Source organism: Saccostrea cucullata, unplaced genomic scaffold (genome assembly GCF_032062105.1).
Source record: "Saccostrea cucullata isolate Sc308-1 unplaced genomic scaffold, CSIRO_AGI_Scuc_v1 ctg1543, whole genome shotgun sequence".
NCBI lineage: Eukaryota > Metazoa > Mollusca > Bivalvia > Ostreida > Ostreidae > Saccostrea > Saccostrea cuccullata.
The window spans coordinates 30,239-37,546 of record NW_026939210.1 but is presented as its reverse complement, the minus strand read 5'-3'; the positions used below and the strand labels follow the sequence as shown (position 1 = coordinate 37,546).

General features: G+C 34.7%; 1 pseudogene; it reads left to right on the top strand.

The window, feature by feature from the left end:
* Window positions 1-869: 869 nt before the first annotated feature.
* On the top strand, window positions 870-2,091 carry LOC134252563 (uncharacterized; annotated as a pseudogene).
* Window positions 2,092-7,308: the final 5,217 nt, after the last annotated feature.

Sequence of the window (7,308 nt, the reverse complement as noted above, 5' to 3'; positions counted from 1 at the left end):
AACTATTTCTGTTTAAAATCTTTGTTTGGTGCATAATTCTTTGCCTTTAATTCCAGTAAATTTATATAACTTGGGATACAAGATAACTTTGATAAATATTAATAAATTTGCAGTATCTGTGAAGTCATACTAAATGACTTTACTGTATAACACAAATGTTCCTCTTCAAAATAATCACTTTTAAACGACCTTACATTTTCATGTTCATTTTTGAACGCGGGGCCCTTTGAGATGGCCACCATCTCAATGATATATAGTATTAGATGTAATCGGTTATTTCTTATTGACTGAAGACTTTGTAAGAGTTCGTAAGGCTCCCTCAAACGTTATTTTTACAAGTTTGTCAGAACACGGGTTTGGAAACAAATTTTTCTCATGGTACCATTGCACTGCATAAAAATGGGAGGTTAACACTGAAGAAGTTGATTTACTCTGAACAAGATGAGAAATGAAGAGGGACACTGTTGCAGGTGAATCAATCAATCAATCCATACGCCAGTATCAATATTGGGAGCTATTCCAGCAAATCTGGAGTCAGACATTACGTTCCAAAACACATGAGAAAATGAAGAATTCACTAATTTCAATAATAGATACATTTAATTTTTTTTTATTCCTGTGTAATGTTACGCACTTCAGAATAATAATGAGAGTTAAAAGTATTTTCTTAAATGCAATTAAAGAATTTAAGGTAAAGTGATCTTGTAAGTTTAAAAAGTGCAAGTGCCCCTGGGTACAAATTTTGAAAACATCTCTCTATCAGAGGAGGAATCGACAAATCGTTGGGTGGTATTAAATTCACGTGAAAGGTGGGTAGTTTTTAAGTAGGGGTTTCTTTCCAAGAAAATTACTTTCTCGTCATAGTCATAATGGAGGAATCTAGAAGAAATGGAGAGAATTTCAGAGACAGACAAACAAGTAACATACTGCAGATAGTGCCTAAAGATTTTTCCAATCCATGGAACTTCTTCACACTCTTCATGCAACCGCGGGACATGGTGTATGAATGGTTTAAGATGCATATGCTGTAAGCGAACACCATTCTATGCCCCGTGACGGCACCATGGTTTTGAAATCCTCAGGAATCCTGGAGGTGCAATCTACAGATGTTAAAATAACAGAAACCACACAAGGTCAAGTAGAACCAAAGAATAACCTGATGATTCAAGGTATTATATTATTCATAAAAAACTATCTTGACAGGTGTTCATTGATCCAGTGTTCCAGATTTGCTGGAGTAGCTTACAAGTCGACAGGTGTAAATTGGGCATCCTTTATAAGGGATCTGTTCAAAGAATACTTTGAGATAACTATCAAGAAGAAACCGTCAGGAATCATCGAGATTGACGAGTCACTTTTTGGGAGGATAGTTAAACATAACGGGAGATCCGAACAAGGGACTGAAGGTAACATCAGTATCATATAGAAATATTATAATGCTTCGTTATGTAGATATTCAAAAGTAATTTATATAAATTCAAATATTACAAATTTTAAATTCATTAAAGTGTCCATTGAAAATTTAAAAAAATGGCAATTATTACTGTTTTCAACAACAATATTAAGCAAGTTTATAATTTTTCCTGTAGATATGGATATTTGGTAAGGTGGAGAGATAAAGCAACACACTGATTCTTAATCCAGTGGGGGACAGATCAGAGACAGATCAGAGGACGCTCTCATTCCCTTAATCTAGAGACATGTGGAACGTGGAAGCACGAAATACAGCGACGGATGGTCGACGTATTGTTCACTTAACGTTTTAGGGTATGATCATTTCACTGTTATACATCAGTATGCATTTAAAAAGAGTTACCTGAACACTAGCACTGGAAAGGAGAAGGAGGTGCATACCAACCGCATGGGCGGTGTATGGAAACATGCCAAAGATCATTTCAAGCGCATGTGGAGGACAAAATCACGCAGTTTGAAGGACACATTTCAGAGATAAGGTGGAGGTCAATGTTGAAGCCTGATTTATACGAGTCCTTCTTTGATTTAGTACGATCTGTATACCCATTGGACCAACCACCCAACTATACACACAAGACGCCACTGTTTGACACATGTTCATGCATCCCAGTTATCTGAATTGGACTTTCGACCAGGTAAATAACCATTTCATGTAAACAGGGATAAAGTGGTGAAAAAAGTAAACAGGTTAAAGTTGAAACAAAATCGTAATTATTATATTGAACAATAGGAATTATTAGTAGTAATTAAAAATTGATATGAAATATAACAAGGAAATTAATGAATAATTTTCTTAATTTTTGTTCTGTAAGGTTTTCACTATGACAACCAAAATAGTAGCCGTGAACAACTTTGCTCCCTTCCGGAAACGACATTCCCCACTTGTAAGTTACAAATTTTCGCAAGACAACCGGATTTTTCGATGCTTTTAATATGCAATATGGATAGTTTATATCATCTGCGTTTAGAAAAAAGCGAAGACCAACAGAGGAACATAATTAATGCGGCAAGAATACACCGTAGAGCGTTTTTATTCGAAAATAAGAGAAGGAAGGGAGAGTTATTTGAATATAAAAACATTAACAAATTATAAGAAAAAAGAACTGGAGAACAAGAGGAAGGGGAAAAATGAAGTCTTAGAAGATATACATAGACATGGATAATGGGATTAGGAAAGTGAAATAAATGAAAAATTGTGTAGTTTAAAGACCAAAAAAGACGAGATTACACCCTGTAAGACTCAATAATTTTACAAGACAGTTTTCAAAGAGGAAAAGGAATTTAGACATAGGAGGGGTGGACATTTAAATGGCAATGTTTTAAGATAAGGATATACTTCGCTAGAAAGAGCATGGTGTCCATCACAACCCGAGTCATCTGTCTTAGGAACGTCGTTTATTCTTTATGGATATATAGCATGGGGCGTTCTTTTATTTAATTATAGTTTATATGTGTATATCTAAAGTAAACAATATTTCAGGGATTTTTTTTTATATAATAGTTAAGACATTAAACTTTCTTTGAATTAGTAACTTCGCGATCTTTATTAACAATTGCCCAACAGCAAACACATCTCTTCCCCAGATTGCCTTTGCTGGTCTACAAAACAAAATTCATTATGAACCATCTTCAAATTTTCACTTAAGGTTTCGTCAAAGGTCAACATGTCTAAAAAATTATTTTTACAATTGTTCCAAAATTATGTGTGGTATGAAGTCAAAACTTTTACATTATGTAAATATATCACTGATCAATAGATAGAAAGTATTACATGATAACAAATATTTTTATAAAGATATTTTTTAAGAAAAAATGTATCAGAAAATGTGCATATTTTAAAAATAATGCACCTGCTTTTTATTCTGTCCTTTTTGTGAAAACAAACATTGTATATATAATTTATGTTTATCATTGAAGGGCAAGTTGGACATGAATGGTCTCTGAAAGCCTGTTATTGAAAGCATGACATGTATAAAGACAAGACTCCTATAGAATCCGCCATTTGCAGTGTACTTTCACTTTCAAGTCTTAACATTTGGACAAAATAAACAAGGAAAACAACTTTCCAGAGGCTATCCAAGTCCAACTTGCCCTTCATTGATAAACATATTTTGTTTCTGCAATGATGGTTTTCACTAAAAGCATAGAATTAATTAGGTGTATTTTTTTGAAATTATATGCATTTTTCTCAATTAATATTATTCCAAGTATTATTTTTATCAACTGATACTTTCTATCTGTTAACCAATAAATAATTTACAAACTGTAAAAGTTTTAACTTTATACCTTACATACTTTTGAGGTTATTGTAAAAATAAAATTTTGGACATGATGCCCTTTGACGAAACCTTAAACAATCAATCTTATTTATTATTGAACGTCTGGAAAGTATTTTGTCTTCAAAAACGTTGTACAAATTATAATTATTTACTTCAAAGAAATTTTAACCTTATATGCTAGACTTCACAGCCGTTCGTTCCTCGAGTAAGACCGGGGTAACCATTTTTCGCCACGAGTCACCTACATATTCACAATGATTGATAAAATAATTACTCTTCATATGCTATTTATCGAACACGTGTATGACTATAGATGGGCCTAATTTCATTCTGATCTATGTTATGGTTTTGTAAATATTGAGATAATTCGCGAACTTTTTGATCATCCATCGTATGTTATATTATTTAAAGACAATTGAAAAAAAATGATAACATTACTGTAAGACAAAAAGGAGTATGAGGAAAGTAATACATGTACCATAAACCCAAGAAATTCTGTTTCTATAGAAACGTGGACTGATAATGGAGATGACATGGAATGGGAGGGGAATAAGTAACATTCACATATTATATAGTGAGCAAGTAAGTGCTGCAGATGCTTGACTGTCACCCCCACCCCTTCCTGTAAAGAGGACTGCATTCGTGATTGATTTTCAGAAATTGAGACAAGTTTTTTACTTACATGTGTTATAGAATGGTGGAAATCAGCCTGAGGGGGTCTGCATAGACGTTACACTGTCACCCGTCTGAAATGAAATTAAGTAACACAAGTACATTCACATATTATATAGTGAGCAAGATAGTGCTGCAGATGCTTGACTTTCAACAGCCCCCCCCCCGCCCCCCCTCTCCTGTAAAAGTAAAAAAAAAATTAAAGAGGACTGCATTAGTGACCAAACAACAAATTAAAATGGGTGTGCACCATTTATTTATTTGAAACGATGAATTGTTGTACGAGGACGGTGATAGAAAAGTGAACTTTTAGTAACCTCACATTGAGAGTGGATCCAATGTGAGGTTACTAAAAGTTCACTTTTCTATCACCGTCCTCGTACAACAATTCATCGTTTCAAATAAATAAATAAATAAATACAGATACTAACGTTATGACATTTACTGTCATCTATGTATACAGCTACAGGTCTTTTTGATTTGATGTTGATGTTCTCACACGATGAAGCATAAGCAATATACACAACCTGTACTGACGTGTGGGTCAGATCCATTACAGCTGTTGAATAGAAGTAATCGAAAGTCAAAGACCTTACGTTATCGGATAGCCATCCCGAGTAAAACCCAGAGCTATTCCATCTTCATATATTGTCATTATATCACTAAAATACTGCAACTTTGCAGCAGCGCAGGCTAATAGAAACATCGTTAAAATACAGTAAGACAGCATGATGTGCATCTTCTCCCTCGTCGGATTGACTTGGTCTAATATAATTGAATCTTGTACCCAACTAATCAGTAGTTCGTCCTTCCAGACGAAAGGCTTTGAAGCTCTGACGATCTCAACCTGAACGTCCATCCCCTTGTGTGGACCGTACCATTTGCCGTGAGATAGCAATTCCTTCTCCGTCAAGGCTACATACACAGGTAAAATTGCAACGTACGTTTAACATATGTTAAACGTAAAACGTTTAATGTAAATAGAGAAAACTAACCTTGACTGTTGAGGAATTTGGTTCTCCTCTTGATGTCAAACTCCTCCATCTTTTTCCACTTCTCCTCCTCCTGACCTTCATTGTCTTGGATGTATCTCTTTAGATCATTCCAGAAATGGTTTTCTGGGTTGGTTTGGGTCTGGTTCTGAGTAGTTGTATAAACAAAAATCTTTTGTCTGTACGAGAAGGTTCTCTGAAAGTGTTGAAAAGATTATGAAAACAGAAGTTGCCAAAAGCCTCCATTGAGAGTGTAATTTTAGGGGGCCAACTGTAGTTTCCATTGCACAATATTTTGCACATCACAGTAAAATGAAGCCTATTTACAGTTTAAATGCAACTTTTTTTCATCAAATTATTATAATTAAACAAAATTAAGAAAATAAAAATTAAAAATTTAATAACAATTTGATATAAACTGATTTTTAACCGATTTTGCAAATCATAGGTAAGTTGGCGTCGCTACAGTGTACGTGTTTTTGACGTTATGATAATTTGAAGTAGATCTTAAAGAAAGGAGAAATAAAAAAGTTATTTAAAAAAAAGTAAAAAACATGCGCTCTTAAAATTTAAAACATAGAAATTTGAGAATATCTCCATTATTTTTGTTATGTTTTCATGTGTATCCATTGTGCCTGTCATATTTTGTAGTACTCTATAACAAGAGGCCCATGGGCCACATCGCTCACCTGAGAAGCTTTGACCATTCTGTTCTTTACCAGATTTCACCCTTGTTATACAAAATGCATCCCCACCCTACCCCACTGATCATAATTTAGACATTTTGAAATCTACACTACCCCATGATCCTTCCATTGGCATATATGTTTCAGTTTTTTGGCCCAGTGGTTCCTGAAAGAAGATTTTCAAAGATCTTTCCTATATATTTCTATGTAAAACTTTGATTCCCTATAATGGCCCCGCCCTTCCCCCGGGGGTCATGATTCCTACAATTTAGAATTTACACTACCCCAGAATGCTTCCACATAAGCTTCACTTTTTCTGGCCAAGTGGTTCTTGAGAAGAAGATTTTCAAAGATTTTTCCTATATATTTCTATATAAAACTTTGATTCCACATTGTGGCCCCGCCCTTCCCCCGGGGGTCATTATTTGAACACTTTAGAATCTACATTATACCAGGATGCTTCCACATAAGTTTTAGCTTTTCTGACTCAGTGGTTCTTGAGAAGAAGATTTTCAAAGATTTTTCCTATATATTTCTTTGTAAAACTTTGATACCCAATTGTGGCCCCGCCCTTCCCCTGGGGGTCATGATTTGAACAATTTAGGATCTACACTATACCAGGATGCTTCCACATAAATTTCAGCTTTTCTGGCCCAGTGGTTCTTGAGAAGAAGATTTTCAAAGATTTTTCCTATATATTTCTATATAAAACTTTGATTCCCCATTCTGGCCCCACCCACCCCCCGGGGTCATGATTTGAACAATTTAGAATCTACACTATACCAGGATGCTTCCATATAAGTTTCAGCTTTTCTGGCCCAGTGGTTCTTGAGAAGAAGATTTTCAAAGATTTTTTCTATATATTTCTATATAAAACTTTGATTCCCCATTGTGGCCCTGCCCTTCCCCCGGGGGTCATGATTTGAACAATTTAGAATCTACACTATACCAGGATGCTTCCATATAAGTTTCAGCTTTACTGGCCCAGTGGTTCTTGAGAAGAAGATTTTCAAATATTTTTCCTATATATTTCTATATTAAACTTTGATTCCCCATTGTGGCCCTGCCCTTTCACCGGGGGTCATGATTTGAACAATTTAGAATCTACATTATACCAGGATGCTTCCACATAAGTTTCAGCTTTACTGGCCCAATGGTTCTTGAGAAGAAGATTTTCAAAGATTTTTCCTATATATTTCTATGTAA